The sequence below is a fragment of the Typopeltis vanoorti genome, chromosome 2 (assembly GCF_054136105.1).
Source record: "Typopeltis vanoorti isolate ZY-2024b chromosome 2, IOZ_Tvanoo_1.0, whole genome shotgun sequence".
NCBI classification, from domain to species: domain Eukaryota; kingdom Metazoa; phylum Arthropoda; class Arachnida; order Uropygi; family Thelyphonidae; genus Typopeltis; species Typopeltis vanoorti.
The window spans coordinates 156,078,730-156,098,012 of NC_143550.1; the positions used below are offsets into that span (position 1 = coordinate 156,078,730).

The following is a 19,283-nucleotide window of genomic DNA, read 5'->3' on the forward strand; positions in this document are numbered from 1 at the left end:
TATGTCTAATGTTATGCGTATTGACTCAAGCATTTTGAAGGCGTTCTTAAGGGCTTCACTCCAAATGTAAGAGCAGTATTCAATTGCTGGGTGGGTTTGTGATTTGTATAAAGTTAACAGCTGTTCAGGTTACGTCTTGAGCAAAAGAGAAATCCTAGTTTTTTAGAAGCTGAGGTATTAAGCCTTTGGTATTAAGCTATGTTAAAGAAAATTCATTGCAAAAAACCTTCCACTCTATTCCTTGGTTTCCTACATGTTTGTTATTATAGTGAATGATGATTATGGCTACTGCAGAACCTTTATAGCATATTTCAGCAAATCAGTAAGTGTATCTCAGCAAGAGTTACACTTACTGAGAGTTAAATCAACAGCCTTTATAAGCAAGTAACCTATTTATGATGATACTTCATGTGCAAACTTTCGTTTGCTTCATGCCTAGATAGGAGTTTGATTGGTTCAGTGCCATGGCATGTACAACTGCAAGGACTAGAAGTTGATAATGCATGGGAGGTAGTTAAGAAGTGCTTGCATGAAGCAATGGCTGACTGTATACCTAGAGTCCGAATAATAAATCAAGTAGGGGTTAAATGGATGAATAACACCATTAAGCTTGAGTTGCAAAAAAAGAAACAACTATGGAGGGAATTTAAGGAGAAGGGTGACCGGCAGGCACATGAACGGTATAAAGCGCAGGCCAGAAGGGTGACGAGTGTGGTAAGAAAAGCAAAAAAGGATTACGAAAGAACATTGGCCAAGCAGGCTAAAGAGAATCCTAAACAGTTTTTTAGATATGTAGCAAGTAAAAGGAAAAATGTACATGGCAGATTGATTTTAAGGAATGCCGATGGTAGGGAGGTAACTGAATCAGTTGAGATAGTTGAGTTACTGAGTGAGCACTTTGCAAAAGTATATCATCCAGGTGGTGACATTGCAGAAATGAATAAACCAGTAGATTATACGGGAATTGTGGTTAATGAAGTGGAGGTGAGTAGTCTATTGCATAACCTCAATGTCAATACATCTGTGGGATTGGATGGTATACCAGCTCGTGTTGTACGAGAAGCAGCTAAAGAATTGTCAGTACCCTTGACCATTTTGTTTAATTTGAGTCTCGGGTCTGGGTTAGTCCCAAGCGGGTGGAAAGAGGGGAAAATAGTTCCACTGCATAAAGGTGGTTCCAAGACTGCTGTTGTAAATTACCGACCGATTAGCATATCAGGAATCATTGTCAAGGTCTTAGAGAAAATAGTCAAAAGGAAAATACAAGATTGGATTGAAGAAAATGGGATACTGTATCGGGGACAGCATGGTTTTGTGAAGGGTAGGTCATGCCTCAGTAACTTGCTCACGTATTATAACACAGTGACGGCTGAACTGGATAAGGGTAATGGGTTTACGGTGATTCTACTGGACCTTGCCAAGGCCTTTGACAGGATTCCACATGGAATTCTAATCAGTAAATTGCAGCATATGGGAATGGACATAGGGTTGGTGAGATGGATAGGAGGGTGGTTGACGGAGAGATATCAGAGAGTGGTTTACTCGGGAGTAGAGTCCACAAGACGGCCTGTGACTAGTGGTGTGCCACAAGGATCTGTTCTTGGACCACTGCTGTTTAATTTGTTCATAGATGATATAGGAAATGATCTGAGAGGAACAGTTCATTTGTTTGCAGATGATGCGAAGTTGGGTAGGGCAATAGTGAATGCAGTTGACGTCAAAATTTTGCAGGATGATTTGGATAGATTGGAGGTCTGGGCTAAGGAGAATGGATGTCAGTTTAATGTGGCAAAATGTAAGGTTATGCATTTTGGGGTGAAAAGATTGGCGGCAGTTTACTGCATTGGTGGAACTCTGCTCCAGGAAATTGATGAGGCACGAGATTTAGGAGTGTTAGTGGATAAGGAATTGAAATTTAGGGGACACATTGCAAAAGTGACCAAAACAGCTCATCAAATCACTTGGTTGCTGAAGAATACGTTGACAAGCAGAGACAAGCAGGTTATTGTTCCTCTCTATCGAGCCTTGATAAGACCCCATCTAGACTACTGTGCTCAGATTTGGTCACCTAGGTTTCTTCTTGATGGGGAGGATCCAGAGGCGAGTGACCAAGATGATAGCAGGTCTGTGGAATGAACCGTATGAGAACAGGTTGAGGATTTGTGGGTTGCAAAAATTGGTTGATAGGCGGAGGAGGGGAGATATGATTGAGACATTCAAATTACTGAAGGGTTTCTATAAAATTAATTCAGAAGATATTTTTGAGAACAGGGCTGGTTGTGGGAGGACTAGGGGACATCCATGGAAACTGGGCAAAAGTGTGGTTAGTAAAGGTGTTAGAGCTGGGTTCTTTACTTTTAGAGTAGTGAATGAGTGGAATGCGCTCCCTGAGTCTGTAGTGGATGCTGTGACAGTGAATGAGTTTAAGGCGAGGTATGATAGATACTGTATGAATGTCAGATAGTTGTGATGAATATGATTTGGGGCCTCCCTCGATGAGTCTAATGACTCCCGGAGTTGCCCGTAATAATAGTAATAGTAATAATAGAGGATAAAAAAATATATACATAATTTTTTGTCAAGTATAATTTAGTTTTTTTCCCTTTTGAAAAGGTGGGAGGAAATGAGATTTAATGTAAAGATTAAAGAATATTATTTATGACCTTTTTGACATTTTTCTTATTAATACACTCATCTCTAAGTACAGGAAACTCTAGATGCCACGCAATAAATTTCTGTGGGAGTTTGGTCTCGAATTTTGATATTTATACTGACCAAGTTTATTATTACATTGTTTACTCTAGTGAGAGTTAATTAATAATTTCAAATTTTTAATCTGAATTCTGTTATATATTCATGGGATTTTTAGGAGGACAGAAGTCTCTTTGTAAATAAATAAATACCGTATATTCCGGCATATAAGTCGACTTTTCAGCGTTGAAAAAAAAGTACTAAATTTTTTAGGTCGACTTATACAGTGAGTCAAAAATTGATTGCTTTCCAAGAAAAAACTAGTACATATCATACTCTGTTAAATTTATTAGCAATATACAAAAAGGGTAAATAAGTAAAAATATTTCAACTTATATCAAATTTATTTACAGAAAAAATTATTTACATGTTATATAATTAGTTATTTACAAAAGAAAATAGGTAGGCAACTACATAATTAAAATTTAATTTTCACTGTCTGAATGTATGAAAAGTTCATTGTACTCTGGTTCTGTAATTTCTTCTGGTATATCATCATATGAATTGTATTCGTTTTCTCCATCAATTTCATCATCATTGTAAACAAAATCATCTTCTGAGTCATCTAATTTGTTAGATATAGCACATTTTTTAAAAGATTTTATTACCGTATCTGGTTTTATTTCATTCCATTCACGCATAGTTACCAAAGACACATTTGTCCTCCTTTTGTGTAACTTTTCTCTACTCCATGCATTCCACTGTTTTTGTAAACGGTCTTTAAATGGCTTTATACAAATATCCAACAGTTGCACTAGTGAAGTTAACCCACTCGGAATCACTGCCACATTTGCATTATTCTCTCTTAATAAGGATTTTGTGCTCTCCGTTAAATGGGATTTGAGCATGTCCCACACTAAAAAACTTCGGATTTTTTAATGCGCCTTGTCGTGTATTCCAAATATTTTTTATCCACAGCTTAACTCCTGCTTCGTACATCCAACCATTCTCATGAACATGGACAAAAACGTTTCTTGGAATTTTGATCTTTGGCATTGTTTTTCTTTTAAAAATTACCATAGGTTTTAATTTAGTACCATCTGCCATACAAGCAAGTACAACTGTGAAACAGCTTTTTTCATGTCCAGTTGTTTTTAAAGAAATAGTTCTACTTCCTTTCAATTCTACTGTTCTATTCCCAATCATGTCAAACATAACTGGAGTTTCATCCATATTTCCGATTTGAGACAATAAATATTTTTTTTGCTTTCTTTTAGCAATTATAAATCTTTGAAAACTTAATAACTTATCATCCAAATCCTTTCGCAGCTTCTGTGCGATTTTCGTTTTTAGGCGAAGCACTAAATTTTTCCTTTCCATAAACTGGCTACACCAACTCGCTGTAGCTTTGAAGTTTTCGCTGTCTTTTTTATTTGCTTTGCTCCACTTCAAAGCAAATAAACGAATATTATTTCTCGTTATAATGAGTTCCATTTTGGCGATTTTCTCGAACCCAATCTGCAACATTATTTTCCAGAATAGACCACTTACAAATTCCTTTCCGTAATACGCACTTATTTTTTGGCATTTTCATTATTAAAGTTTCATTTTTTCTCTAATAGCAAACTAGTTTTTTGTTTACTCCGAACTGACATGCAGCAACACAGTATTTTCTTTTTCAAATTTAATCACTTTGCACTTAAAACTCGAGTCATATTTCATTCTTTTAAAAGGAGCCATTGCACTTTAGTTCACTATTGGTCAACTGGTCAATACGAAAAAGAAATTTTTCGAGTCGACTTATACGAGTATAAGTCGACTCGAAATTTTCCTTTGAATCTAGAAATTCAATGTTTTATAATCCCAATGACTAATTTCAGATATAACATATGACTGATTTACCACCAAATGGGCCTTAATATATTTACACATCAATATTATACAATATTATATGGATACAAAGTGTCCATTAAAGTTATAACATTTGGATACTATTGAAATAAAAACATAGATATGAAGCTTATCATTATTATTTCGTGACAGCTCCAAGGAATCCAAAGACTCATTGAGGGAAGGCACCTACTCCACAACTCTGTCTCCTCCACTTCCATCCATCACCATCATCTACACCAATGCCATCTACTGCCTGCCACTACCACTAGTATTTTTTGTCTGTAAATTGTGTGTGTCCATAAGGCTGATTTGTCTGTATGCAGAATAAAAAACCGAGTTTCAGGGAGAAAAAAAATCCTGCTACCTTCGTATGAGATCAACTAACTCACCTTCAACTGAAAAAATCCATATAAAAATTTCTCTTGTCATGACGAGAATTGAACTTAGGCCTTTTCCAATCGAAGGGAGCAACATCCGGTCGTTCTTCCAATTGCACTACAGAAGAGCTTATATTTTTGATATATTTTATCTGTAGCACTGGGGTGGTTAATATGCACAATAGGTTCATTCATTTAAAACCATTTGAGAAGGGGTGGGTATCCACTCCATCTGGAACCAGGTAGGCTAGCTGCAGTTGAAATGACTTATAAAATTTATTCAATATATATCAGGGTATATCACTTACTATTACAATGCAATTTGTAAATTAAATAAATAAGGCAAAAATATGTTTCCTTTTGCATGATCAAGAAATATGGATGTTTTTTTATCCTTGATTTGATATATTTAGTTATGCTATATTCTGAATTATCATTTAGCAATTACCACGCTGAAGCTTTATCAAGGCTCTTTCTTCAAAATAATAACACACGAATAAAAATGATAATGTATGAGCTAAATTTAAATAAACTTGTATAATAAATGTTTTAATGTATTTATTTCTTATTATTTATTTGTCTTCTTTAATCTTTGTTTTTCAAAGCAAATGAGAAATGCTAATTCCGTTTGTATGTAAGAAGTGCACCTGAAATATTTTTAATGAACATTTAAGTAACTGTATTCTTAAGGATGAATACAATCTTAAAGGCATACAAAATGTTTTAAATGAATTTTTTTCAGTCAATGTATTCTTAAGGACAGTTATAGTTTTCAACTAATATCTTTCTTCAATGGTTTTTAAGTTATGCTGCATTTAACAAAAAGAGTCTACATTATGTGAAGTAGGAGGGAAAAAAACGTATTCTCCCATTTCACAAGAAGCCAATTTTAGTTCAAGTTAAAGCTGTACTAATTGCCAAAAGTTTTAATTATCATTCATAAGATATGTGTTTAAATGGAATGATGCACAACTGAATCTCTTTAATCTGGAAACTTTTGAACACTGTAGATCAACTTTTGAACTTGTTAGATCAAGTAACTAAAAGCCTTATCCACATCTTCCTTGGTTTTTTTTAAAAGATCAAGTATTATTAGGATATACAATACACAATTTTTACTTACAGTTCATACTTATGCAAATAAGTGATTTTTGCATAACTGCTGGCCATTTTAATCTAAAGATGGGCCAGTCTGATTGGCTGAGTGAATAGAGCATCCAACACCACACTTTTAACCCACCCAAACAATAGGGGTGGGTTCAAATCCTCCTGTGGCCATAGATGTTTGGAAAGGTCTTTAGATAGGAGATGATTTTCATTATCCAGTGCAAGACCATCACCCTGCTTATATGTGGTTGATCTCTAGAGTAAGGCTACTGGATTATCTTAGCACATCCATAGTACTGATGTACCACAGATTAACATCCATTTGTGCATGGCATTCATGTGAAAAAATGAATAAAATCAAAATAAATAATTAATAAAATAAATTCAGCGAAGCAGCCAACCATTTAGCTTGGGTAGATAGTGTCTCTGCTTGCAGCCAAATGGCTGTGAGTCTAATCCACTGTAGTATGGCTGTTTGTGAAGATCTTTAGATGGTAAATAATTTTCACTGCTTGGTTTCACATGCACCACTCTGGTCAGTGGAGACCTGAAATAGCCGAAAAGCTTTTGTTTAGTCTCTATGGCAGAGGGTTCTTAATTTTTATTTAACCTAGCCTGCCCAATTCACTCACCATACTAATGGCTAGAGTTTATTTCAGTCTTTTCATGGGTAGAATTGTTAAAAAAAAAATCTTATTTTAATTAATTACGTGAATAATAACGATATAAAATGTAAATCATCCCATTTCATTTAATTACCTTAACACAGTTTTGTTGCTATAAAATATGTGAGGACACAGCTATTTTATTTAAATGTTTTGGTATAGCAATATCATTTGTTACAATGTCAATTTCACTTGATATTTATATATCGAAATAAAATATCACATTAATCAAGAAATTCACAGAAATTTTTAATATCAGTTACAATAAAGAAACACCTGAGATACTACTAAAGCCATTCTGCAAAATAGGCACACCAACCAGAGAGCATACTTAGTTAACAGGCATAACATGTTCGTCTCACAGTCTTAGTTGCTTTAGTCAAAATTCCAACCCAAGGAATATGGCCAGCTATTTAAAAATCTTAAAGATCAGAAGAAGCAGTTCCTGGAAAACAGAATGACAGACTAAAGAGATTCAAGTGTGTTACTGTCAACCAAAAAAAGCTTACTTCTCTATTTCAAAGTTATTGTTCTTCCCACCCCTTTGGCTTATTTCAAAAAAAGATTAAAATATATAAGAACATCTAAATGAAACAGTACTCCCATTCCTGAGCAAACAAGTGTAATGCTGATAAACAAACCTCTTAACAATTATGATTCAAGTACAATTTTAATTTCATGACAGGCACTAATTAACACAAGAAATTAATTTTTTCAAAAATGTGATAATGACATTTATAACCATAAGTAACTATAATCTGCAGAAGTTTATTTTGATAATTAAATTTTGTTTTGAAACAAGCATTTATTTTTACAACCATCCATTAATAAAATTTATAATTTCAAAAAATCTTTAATTTCATTTATATCATCTACTGATATATATATATATATATATATAAACACTGACATTTGAATAGTGAAATGCAGGTACTTAAAGTTTTTAACCTCAGCAAATGGAGGTTATTTTTAACTGCTCAGAATAGGGAGAAAAATAAATTTCCTTTCTAATAATATTTCTATGAGCTAGGAACTTCAAATGATTTAGTCCCATTTCTGAACTTGTATCACACAGATGCTACCATTGGATATTATCTTAAAATGGATCTAATGAGCAACATAAATGTCTGAATGTTTCTCCAACAAATGTTTCTGTAATGCAGCATCGTACATGAATTTTTTTTGACACATCTGACACTGATAGCGATAAACTCCTTCATGGGTTTTGCGGTGGTGATAGAGTCCTGTGATATATTTATAAGTTTGTGAGCAAACATTGCATCGATAGACTTTACGCTGTATTTTGTGCAAGTCCATGTGGCGTTTAAGACCTTGTTTATTAAAAAATTTTTTTTTGCAAATACTACACTGTGGTCTGTCTTCATGAAATGGATCACTGATATTCTTCTGTGCAGCAACAGCTGGATGATAACCAAGAAATGTAACTGAAAAGGAAATCAGAGGAGACAAAATTAGTACCGTTCATGTATGTATGTATAATATGCAGTACATGTAAAATTTAGACTGTACATGTAAATATTTTAAAAGCCTTATTAATTATGCAGATTGGCAACTGTTTAAACTAATGTGAAACTGACTAATAAATATATTCTATATTTACCTTATAGTGTCCTGGATATTCCTCAGTAAATCAATATTAAAAACAATCTCCTTTCTCAAATGTACATCTGCAGAAATCATGAAAACTAAAATTTCTTTGTGTTACTTCATTGTATGCCTGAAGTAAACTAAAAGTACCACATAGTAACTTTGATTTTAATCAGTGCTAAGTTTCATTTTAATTATTAAACAAATTAAATAGTCAAAAATTAATTCAAATATTTCTTCAGAGAAATGATATTGTATTTTCACTAATGCTTGTTTTAGAAAGTTTTAGCAGAAAATAATGCAAATTTCTGTTTTAGTTATCAATCATGGGAAGTATGTGAAAGTCAGAGTTTATTGGGGAGAAAAAAAAACAATCAAAAGATAGTATTTGCTTAAATACTACCATATTGGAAATCAGTAAAATAGATAACATAATTCAGAAATTAAAACTGCAATATAAGGCAGAGGTACAATTATTATTTCTTCTGACTTCATATTTTGCTTCATGAATCATATTCTTTGAAGGTCCACAGAACACACTGATTATCTTTCGTGACAGAAGAAGAATGTTTTTTTTTTTTTACTGCAAACAAGAAAACAATAGTTATTTATATAGAAAAATACATACTGATTTCAGAACTTAACAGAAACTCTTTCAGTAAGAACAGCAGAAAAATTAAAGCAATACCTACACATAGGTATATATTGAGAAAAATAAAAATATTTATATATTAATATTAATACTGACTTATAAGATAAACTGCATATTATCTTATATTTATAAACATTTTCTTAATATCCACAGTTAAGGCTAATAATATTAATAATGAAAATCAATCAGGAGACCAGAGAAGAATTATATTACAATATTCCAAAATAGAAGAGTAGAAGGAAAGAAATCACTAGGAAGACCTGGAAGAAAATGGATAAAAAATATCAAGAGTATAAGTGGTGTTAACTCTTACAGAAGTTTAAATAACTTGGCTGCTAACAGACTGGACTGGAAAATTATTGTTCATGGTAGCCTCAACCTGCCTTAAGTGAATGAGAAAGATGATGATATCAATAAAGTGAATATCATATTTGCATTAGAATAGACCCTGTTTAAACACAATCTACAAAGATTTCATTAGTATTATATAACTACAACATTTATTTTATACCTCAGCATATAAAAAGGCTAAGAAACTAAAGAAGACACACATATACACCATATTTCAAAATTACATCTTAAAATATGAACAACAACAACTAAAAGGGCACTGTCTCCTTTACAAAATAAAACAGCTTTTGAATGTTAATCCTAGACCACTATGACTTTGTAAGAACTTGTTAAAATTTAGGATGGGAGTTTGCCTTTCATATTTACAAATAGCAAGTTCTGATGTTTTCAATGTAGAAGATTCTCCACATCACTGTCATTGGCAGGGATTTCAAATCCCTACTAATGATAGTAATTTTATTCCTCTTTCCCAACTAACAAATCTTGCAGTACTTGAATATTTAAAACCCAATAAAATCTACGATTTATCCTTATCTTAATTTATCCTAATAATATCTTTAAATGCTGGTCTGTATACCATTCTCCAATAGGGTGAAGGCAAACTAGTTAATTTCAGTGCAACTGAAGAAGAAGAACCCTAACTTCCTGCTTTGCTTCTCCCTTATCTCTGATACATACATTACACACATCAGATACTGCTTTTCATGCAAATTTACCTTAAACCTTTTTCTGGCACAAGTATATTAAAACCATATATATATATATATATATAGACGTATGTAAACTTTTAGTCACATAAGTATGTGACTAAAAGTTTATAAGGCAGAACACCAGAATAAGATGATAACATTCATTTATTTTAATTGACAAGACGATGTTTCATCCTAATTGAATAGGATTTCTTCAGGGTGTAAACATACAAACTAGTAAACTAGTAGACAAAACAGTAAGGACTAACAAAGGTGACAAGGTGTTATGCAGTTATAGAAGAGACTGATGTTATTTTAAAATATTTCTAATTGTTCAGAATGTTGTGCATGTTTATGCATTCATTAGCCAAATATTCATTTTTGGCTAACGAATCTTCAAAATTTGAGTCATCAGAATTCAGAAAGAACCGGCCTAGTCCGGAACTTGGGGGGTTGGGAGCCATAAGCGCTGGTGGGGGGAAGAGAAGAATCCCCTTTCGAGTCTTCAAAATTCGAGTCATCAGAATTCAAGGAGAACTGTCCTACCAGTCTGGAACACTCAGGGGGGGAGGGGGATGCAAGGAGGGCATTCCGTCCTCTTTGACAGGTGTGGGAAACCCTTTCCGAGTTTGCAAAATTCAAGTCATCAGAATTCAAGGAGAACCGGCCTACCAGTCCAGAACTCGGGGGGTTGGGTGCCATAGGCACCAGGGGTCAGTGCCCTTCCCCTAGTGTGTGTGTGTGTGTGTGTGTGTGTGTGTATATATATATATTAATCTCACAAATGAGAGACTGTAGATTCAATCAGCTGTTTAGAGGGTTTGAAGTTCGACTATGAATGAATGAATATTGACCTGCAGCTGCTAATGTTTTCATAGATTGTCTGAGATAACTATGATTAAAGAAAGGTACAATTACCATATTAAAAATAAATAAAAATTGCATAATAGAACAATATATATTTTATTTTTTTCCTTTTTACATGACATCCAACTGCTACATTTTATACCTATATGATTTTGATTAATATTTGATTGTTATTTATATGCATGTCTGCTTATGAGATATGCTGCAGTGATTTTACTGTTTCATTCTATAAGCAATATTTTGTTTAGCAAAATTATACCAATTAATCATAGACAAAAGTTTCACTGGAGTGGTGGCCATATGAAATTAAAAGATCAGCTGAAGACCTGAAAGAAGATGGTCAGATGATATAAGAAAAACAATTGGAATTCTTTAGCACCTACAAGCTCAGTATAGAAACAGATGAAGAGAACTGGGAGACACCTATGGCTAGAAGTGGCTATAAAAAGGGTTAAAAGAAAAAGAAGAATATACAGTTGACCCTTGAAGAACAGGTGGGGGTAGGAGCACCAACCCCCCACATTGTTCAAAAATCTGAATATAACTTTTGACTCTCCAAAAACTTAACTACTAATAGCCTACTGTTGATCAGAAGCCTTAACAATAAAATAAACAGTCAATTAACACATATTTTGCATGGTATGTATGTATTATATATTCTTACAATAATGCAAGCTAGAGAGCAGAAAATGTTATTAAAGAAAATCATAAGGAAGGGAAAATACATTCACAGTACCGTGTTTATCGATACCATAAGTTTATGTTGTCTGTTTACAAGATGAATCGTATCTCTATCAGACATCGATATTGTGTTAATAGATACAAAACACAGTAAATGTTATACATATCACTAATACTAGACATCAAAAATGAAAAGATAATGTGGAAAAGAAATTCGTATTTATTTACAGATATAACAATTCATGCATTGATAACGAAGAAGCAGCAACATGATTGCTTTATGGTAGCCTAGTACAATCGATACGACTGCTTCACAGTAGCCTAGCCTATATATTAATGAATCATTACAAAAATTTTATTTTATGCTAATTAATTGATTTAACTAATTAATAACGGTTAATTTTGGGAAGTTATGATTTAATACTGCATCTTTACATTTGTTTAAATTTCTCTTGACTGCAAATGGCCATGTATGATCTATAAGTGTTTGTGCACAAGTTTTGATAAATTTTAACTTTTTATAATAGATTTGTATATACTTTATAGTAGTAAATGATAAAATAGACTAGTATCTACATATATTTTATGCATTCATGACATGCCTAATTTTTTTCGATGCTTCTAGGTTACATGGTTCATCTGCAAATTTTTTTAAATTGTCGCAAACCTCCAAAAAATTTTCCATTATATAAATTAAGCAGATATTAAATCCAACATCATTTCAAAGCTGAATATAGAAACTATAAAAGTTTTGTGTGAAAACTGACCACAGAGCTTGCGGGAATACACTCACTGCCATAATACGAGTTGCCCTAGCTGAACTTAACATGAACACTCAAATTGTCCGTATATTTGCCTCTTATTGGTCCATTTTGATAAGGTTTCACTGGTGTGACAACTGTTTCAAACTCATTGGTTTTTGTCAGAGACCAGGCAGAAACCTAAGAGAGCAAAACTCTCAGTACTAAGGAACTCGACTGGTACATAAAGTATTTACTAAAATAAAGAGCCAAAAGGCTTCACTTCAGTGATGCAAAATTATATAAATTAAGTGGATATTAACTCCAACATCATTTCAAAGCCAAATACAGAAACTATAAAAGTTTCGTACAAAAATTGACCAGAGAGCTTGCGGGAATACACTCGCTGCCATACTACAAGTTGCCCTAGCCGAACCTTATAGGAGACATGAACACTCATTAGAGTGTTTTCGTCAGAGACCAGGCAGAAACCTGGTCTCTGATGAAAACTAATGAGTTTGAAACAGCTGTTAGACCAGTGAAACCTTATCAAAATGGGTGAATATATGGGCGCTCTGAGTGTTCGTGTCTCCTATGTAAGGTTTGGCTAGGGCAACTCATAGTATGGTGGCTGTGTATTCCCACAGGCTCTCTGGTCAATTTTTGCATGAAACTTTTATAGTTTCTGTATTCGGCTTTGAAATGATGTTGGATTTAATATCCACTTAATTTATATAATTTTGCGTCGCTGAAGTAAAGCCTTTTGGCTCTTTATTTTAGTAAATATTTTCCAATATATTTATTAAAAAAAAAAGAAAAAGCGTATAAGTGGAACCACGCAGTTCAAACTCGTGTTCTTCAATGGTCAACTGTGTGTGTGTGTGTGTGTGTGTGTATATTTTTTTTTGATATTATAAATTCTTGCAGAGCTTTCACAGGATTTAAATTTTTAGACATTTTAAGTTGACTGTAGAAATGTTTTATGACATTTTTTTTAATGTTAATCCTATCTATGAAAAGTTATAACCCTATATATATATGTGTAATAAATTAATAACATTGATGGATTCAGGTTTAGAAAATCTGAAAGTCCTTCTCTGTTGAGCTCAACTGTAGTAGTTTTAAGCCAATTCACACTTCCAATAAGCAGGATAATGGTCTTACATCAGATGATGAAAATCTTCTATCGTCTAATAGCATTTACAAAGATCTCACTATGGAAGGGGTAGAAGAGAACAGAAATCCTATTCACTCTGTTAGGTACAGTAAGTTCCAAACCTCCTAATATCCCTTTCCAAATTCTTACTTAACGTCCAAATGATTGTTCAGATGTTCATGTTCTGCTATCTTATATATTATTTGAACATCGAACCCCAACTTAACTGAAAAAGTCTGAAATTTTTTTTTTTTTTATCTTGTTCACACCCATAAAGGTTATTTGCAAACCAATAGTATATTTTATACTATGGGCAGGCTAGGGTTATTTTATCTATTTTTATCAATTATTTATATATATATATTGTTTTGTATTTTTCATTTACATTTTCATCAATAAACCCTACTCTAGAGACCAAACGTAGAACTTTTTCAAGCTACTTCAGGCTTCCAATAAGCAGGGTGGTAGTCTCACACTGGGCAATGACATTCATTTCCCACCTAAAGACAATCATATAGTTCCAGGTGGCACTTTGAGTAAGTTGATGTAAATGTGTGCTCCTCATTACATTGTTTTTAAAAGTGATTTCCCACTTAAATTTCACAAGTGGATTAATCAGCATGGAGAAAGCTGTAAGTACTCTATAAGTGCCCCATAACAGTGTTTTTTTTTAAAATGATGCATATAATATCAGCCATGTGCAAGTGTCCGCTAATACCTACCTCTCCAGCCAAAAGGTTGCAGGTTCGAATCCTGCCGTGGGCATGGATGTTTGTGATTGTCTGTGGTAGTGGATGTTAGATGGTGTTGGTGTAGATGATGACTGTAGTTGCAGGTCGTTGTACTTGGTGAATTGAGTGATGGAGACAGAGCTGTAGATTAGGTGCTCTCCCTCAATGAGGTGTTATGTAATAATAATAAAAAGCAGTGATGTCAGAGCATGCTGGACATATCCAATGCAGCATAGGCATCCAGCACTCATAAATCCAATGATGCTATCTAGTGTCAAGTTGCAGACACAAAAGAGGCCTTCTATGTGATTTCTGTCAGCAATGGATTTTTATGCACGTTCAGTGCATAAAAATCGACGGATCAGCATACAAACTTCTTGTGAACCTGAACCTGCCTTTCTTCTGTCCCCTGTGCCTCCCTTCAGCGAAACAGTTCCTCAACCTAGAAAAATGCATTAAAAGCTTGGAGCAGCACCTTGCTACTATAGAACAAACTTTATCCTGCAAAATCAAATTAATTGAAATCAAGCTAGAATTTATGTACTGTTGTGGATGTGTTCTAGCTTGATTTCATTTATCAACTTCCATATACCACCCTGCTCCTTAACTTCATTGGTTCAATGATTCATGACTCGATCAAGGCTGAAAACAAAAAATATAACACCATTATCTGAAGGAAGATACCCTGAAGGAAGACATAATCAAACTAATGTAAAAATCCCATTTTGAATGCAGCAAAATCACCAAATGCCACAGCTTCAGACACACGGATGAAAGAAAAGTGATGGGACAACTTTCCCGCAACTGGTAAAAGTAACCTGTGACACACCAGTGAGTGCATCACTACTAATGGTGGCTGTGAACAACCTTAAAGTCAGTTCTCCCTAATCACGTATACAAGTCCGGCCTAAACTTCTTACTTTTACCCAGCATGAAGGCCAATTACTTTGCAAGCAGCTGGAAGAAAAACAACAAAGCAGCAATAAAATATATCAGCAATGGTACACTGACTACAAAAGAGGAATTTTTGTATGGAAATTGAGCGGTGTTGCATAGGGAATGTGTATGATCCACTCGGTCTACAACAAACCCCACAGAGACTTTCAGATCCACCTTACAAATATATGTGGTCTCTGCTCCAACCTCAACAGTGTCCACTTCCACCTCCAGTCTGCAAAACCCCACCTGCTTTTCTGACAGAAACCCAAATTTCAGACTCTCCATGCACTACTCATCTGAACTTCCCCAAATACACACTATTCAACTCCTTTTGGCTCGAGGGAGATATTTACACATACGGTTACTTTGACATACATGTGTACCATGCAAGAGAGCATTCAATTTAGAATCTCCTGATTTGATCTAGTTTAGCTGAAAATCTTTCTGTCCCCACTCTGTCAAATTCATTTGCTGTCTCTATCACTCTCCCAATGCCACCAACTACTCAGAGCTCTTTGATTTCCTCTCCGTGAAAGTCGATTTCCTTCAATTCAACTCTCTCAGCAGTGAGATTATCTTCCTCGGTGATTTCAATGTACACAATACCAACTGGCTTTCCTTTTTCAACTGCACAGATCAAGCGGTGGAGTACTGAGACATTTGCCATCACCAATGACCTTATGCAAATTGTTCACATACCCACCGGAGTACCAGATAATGATTCCTCCAAATATACTATGAAGTTTGTATCTCCTTTAGGTAACTTCTAACCTAATAGACCAAAACCTAGTGCTTAGCTCTTCCACCACTAAACAACAGCCACACAGCTATTCTCAACCAAAAGTCATCTGGCATTATAAGAATACCAAGTGTGATGACCTCCGAGATTTCTATTTCATTCTCATGGATGGATTTAGACTTTCAGTCTTCCAACCCAAGCATATGTACTGAATGCATCACTGAAGTAACCCATTTCAGAATGAAAGCACATATTCCCCATTCCACTCTAAATTCCCATACCCTAAGTAAGTAAGCTCTGGTTCTCAAAAAGATGTGCTAAAGCTGTACACAAATGAAGAACCAAAGCAGGTTATCATCAAGAACTCTGTCTTCTCTCACTGCTTACACCAAAGCCTGAAACAGCTGCAAGAAAATCCTTACCATCAAACTATTGCCTCACCTCAGTCCACTTCAAAATAGTGGAGAGAACTATCAACAGCCAACTTCTATGCTTTCTTGAAAGTACTCAGCTAATAAATGACCACCAGTATAGATTCCGCCAATGCCATTCAACAGGGGATCTGGTCACCTATGTCACACATCTCTGGATAAACACCATGGAAAAGTTTGGCGAATCCCAAGTGGTTGCACTGGATATCTCCAAGGCTTTTGACCGGGCCAATTAAGTAAGCTTCTATTATCTTCATCATCAGCCTCCGTTGGTCTGTCCTATGAATTCTGCAACTGGGTTGCCAGTTTTTTCCCTGGATGCATATTGAGTGTGATAGTTGATGGTTCCCTATCTTCTAACTATGCAACTAATGCTGGGGTTTCACAAAATTCTGTCCTCTCACCCACTTTGTTTCTTCTGTACATCAATGACCTGATCAAGTTGACCACCAACCCAATACAATGTTTTGCCAATGACAGTGCACTACATTCAATTTTTTCTCACTTGACAAATCTTGCACCAAACTACCACAACCCACATAGCAACAACCTCTGCAAACCTAAATTCTGATCTCCAATACCATTCTTTGATGGGCTTGGATAACCTTGTCAATTTCAACACCTGCAAAACAGTTCTGCCTTTTTTCCTAACAAAAAAGAACTACAGTATATCCCAGACTTACCTTTGACAATGCTGAAATCTCTATGCAAGAGAAGATCTATCTTCTTGGATTACCTTGACATCAAGACTCCCTTGGCATAAACACATTACAACTGTTGCCTACTAGGCATCAGAAAAATTAGGATTCCTCTTTTGTTCAAGGCATTACTTTACTCCCGAACAGCTATTAACCATGTACAAATCACAAATCTGCTTGCACATCTGGGGAAGATGCCCTTAAGAGATCCCTAAAAATACTCACTCCAACCACTATTGCGCAGGCATTTAGCATCTACTGCATGCATTTTCTATAAACATTTCATGGATAAATGTTTACCAGAACTATCATCAATATTCTCATTCTCTCTATCAAATCCATTAAAACACGTGCAACTACCACTCAACATCCCTTCACAGTCAAACTCCAAACTTGTAGAACAAGTTTCCCTTCATCTTCCTCCATCCTTACTGCTGCTGCTGTATTCTGGAACGGTCTTCCCTCCCATGTGTTTCCCAAGGAATACAATGCAGAGGCTTTCAAATCCAATGTGACCAAGTTCCTCGTTTCTCAATTCTCTTCCCATACGCTGTACTAATGTATTATAAATTGACTAACCAACCTCTCGTGTATGGGTCCAACTGGGGGAGGAATCACAAACATCCATGTTCACAGAAGGATTCAAACCCACAGCATGTTCATTGTAGAGTGGGGATGTTAACCACTCGGCCAACCAGGATAGGATGATTATTCCAATGTCTTATTTTTTTCCTATTATGTGAGCATCAACACCCCACCATTCTCACTGACAGCCTAGTTGGTCAAGTGTATTAGAATGTCTTTAAGTGGAAGATGAATATTATTACCCAGTATGAGACAATTATCCTACTAATCAAAACACTTTTCAAGTTGCTTGAAAAGTACCAGTTTAGTATGTATAGGAAACTCTGATTATTTAATCTTTATCCTACCAAAATTACTAATGTATGATAGCTTTATGACCTTTCATGGGTGCAATTATCATTAAAAATAAATAAACACTTACTGCATTTCACTCTCGCTATAATGGAAACAACTTCACTGAACTGCACTACAACATCATAGCATGAGTACGGTGAGTGGTATACCCTTGCCTCAGGTGCCGTGTCTTAAGGGATGCCACTTGAAGTCACAGAGCAACTTTTTTTTCTTTTTTTTTTTGGATATTAAATATCTTTATTTTCAGCAACTGTTTTTGGACTTGCGTATGATATTCTGGAAAAAATAACATCTGATGGATTAGAAATTAAAAATTACACAGGACAGGAATGTGATAATAGTGCGAATATGGTGACTAAATACATGGCATCCAAGCACATATTATGAAAATTAATGATGCAAGATATGTTACCTGTGCAGTATTATGCAATAAATCTTGTAGTGTACATGCTGCTGAAGTATCACATATGGCATTCTTTGGAGTTGTGGAACAAATTTCTACTTTTTTCTCCCACTTCTCCTGTGAGATGGAGTAAACTTTTGTCAGTAATAAAAATGTTATTAAAAGTCATTTTGCAACTGGATGATCTTCTGAAAAAAAGGACAGTAATTGCACTCACTGAACAAACTCCAGAAATATATCAAGTTTTAAGACATCACGGGATCCAAAGTCTAATTTTAACACAAAAATTGGTGCACAAGCTTTGTTAAAACAAATCGATTACCAATTTATTTATTTATTAGTTGTTTGGTCTGATATCCTCGTTTGTATGGATCATGTGAATATTCATTTGCAAAATAAAAAACTTATCAGTTCATGAAGCTTCAAAAATATTAAATGGTCTAAAAATGTCTATACAAGACATGAGAAAAAGAGGAGTGGAAGATATATTTAAAAAAAAAAAAGCAAAATATAACAGAAACAACAGTTATTGAATCTACATTTCTATTAATCATAAAATGTAAAACTGAAGTTATGAGTGATGAAAAAGCTGAAGACGGAAGCTATTTACTTGCATATGAACATAAATTATAGGAAATATTAATACTATAAGACAACATTCTTACTCAGTTTGGGTGGAGATATATGATATAATGAAAGAAATTTATACTGATTTCAATTTTTTTATCAGGAAAACGTTTGGCAAGAATGCCAACAGAAGAGTTTAAAAAATTGTACAGCAGATCTTGCTCATAAATAGGAAGAGGATTTTGATTCCAGAATTTTGCTTAGAAATAGAAAGTTTTAAGATGCAAGCAAAATCTTTATTCAATAATTCCGATAATCTCATCAATTCTTCCTTACCTAATTTATTATAATTAGTTACA

The 19,283-nt window shown here is 34.5% G+C and overlaps 1 long non-coding RNA gene across 1 annotated transcript; it reads right to left on the bottom strand.

The window, feature by feature from the left end:
• Positions 1-18,021: 18,021 nt before the first annotated feature.
• LOC150109554 (uncharacterized) lies at positions 18,022-18,451 on the bottom strand. The gene is made up of 2 exons (XR_016549921.1): positions 18,367-18,451; positions 18,022-18,230 (listed from the first exon to the last, which is right to left on the bottom strand). It is a non-coding gene; the product is annotated as an uncharacterized LOC150109554 (long non-coding RNA).
• Between the last annotated feature and the right edge of the window lie 832 nt (positions 18,452-19,283).